At 42.7% G+C, this 1,424-nt stretch overlaps 1 pseudogene; it reads left to right on the top strand.

Moving 5' to 3' along the window:
- The first annotated feature begins 529 nt into the window (after positions 1–529).
- On the top strand, positions 530–1,134 carry LOC106970518 (high mobility group protein B3-like; annotated as a pseudogene).
- Positions 1,135–1,424: the final 290 nt, after the last annotated feature.

A 1,424-nucleotide genomic window follows, 5' to 3' on the forward strand; every position in this document is an offset into this window, starting at 1 on the left:
TGAAAATGGCTATTGAATAAACATTGAAAATTAAAGTGATTTACTGGTTCTGGGTAAATTATGATACAGAAGTCAGCAGCAAAATATAGAAATAATTAGGTCCTTCTCTTAAATGAATGAGCCAATATTATAATATCGAGCCAAATTTTCATTTATGTGCAACAGCGATGAAGGTATTCTTCACATGAAAAGCTGCATAACAATGAAGAGGTTATTCTCAGTAAAAGCCATAGTAACTAATACTCACTGAGCACAGCCCTATTGGCCCCAATCTGTGCCAGTCATTTCTCTATGACCCATCATGTACTAACCTGTTCTATCCTCACAATCTAGCAGGTAGGTACTATATTATTATTTGGGCATGACATCCAGCACAGTGGTTGTTATGGGTTCGGGTTGACCATCAGACCCGGGAGACACGATGGGCTTTCACCAAACACTCAACTGGAAAGTTTATCGAAGGACACAGGACAAGAAATGCAGCAGATACTCATCTTCAACTCACTGGAAGAAGGCCCAGCAGGCTGCCCAGACTAGCAAACAATACAGTCAGGATGGCTAAAGGTGATCCCAAGAAACCAAAGGGCAAGATGTCTGCTTATGCCTTCTTTGTGCAGACATGCAGAGAAGAACATAATAAAAACCCAGAGGTCCCTGTCAATTTTGCAGAATTTTCCAAGAAGTGCTCTGAGAGGTGGAAGACAATGTCTGGGAAAGAGAAGTCTAAATTTGATGAAATGGCAAAGGCAGACAAAGTGTGCTATGTTCGGGAAATGAAGGATTACGGACCAGCTAAGGAGGCAAGAAGAAGGAGGACCCTAATGCCCCCAAAAGGCCACCATCTGGATTCTTCCTATTCTGTTCAGAATTCCGCCCCAAGATCAAATCTACAAACCCCGGTATCTCCATTGGAGATGTGGCAAAGAAGCTGGCGAGATGTGGAATTATTTAAGTGACAGTGAAAAGCAGCCTTACAACAAGGCAGCGAAGCTGAAGGATAAGTATGAGAAGGATGTCGCTGACTAGAAGTCTAAAGGAAAGTTTGATGGCACAAAGGGTCCTGCCAAAGTTGCCCAGAAAAAGGTGGAAGAGGAAGATGAAGATGAGGAGGAAGAGAAGGAGGAGGAGGAATAAAAAAAACTGTTTATCTGTCTCCTTGTGAATACCTTAGAGTAAGGAGCGCCGTCATTGACACCTCTCTTATTTGAGGCGTGTCTGTTGCCCTCGTTAGGTTTAATTACACAGTTGGGTCATGGTCTTATTGTAGTCTCTTCAAAGTGCTCTAGAAATTGTCAGTGGTTTACATGAAGCGGCCATGGGGGTCTGGAGCACCCTGAAATTGTATCAAAGTTGTACGTATTTCCAACATTTTTAAAATGAAAAGGCTCTCGTGTTCTCCTCACTCTGTGCACTTTGCTGTTGGC

This window comes from Acinonyx jubatus, chromosome D2, assembly GCF_027475565.1.
Source record: "Acinonyx jubatus isolate Ajub_Pintada_27869175 chromosome D2, VMU_Ajub_asm_v1.0, whole genome shotgun sequence".
Taxonomy (NCBI): Eukaryota; Metazoa; Chordata; class Mammalia; order Carnivora; family Felidae; genus Acinonyx; species Acinonyx jubatus.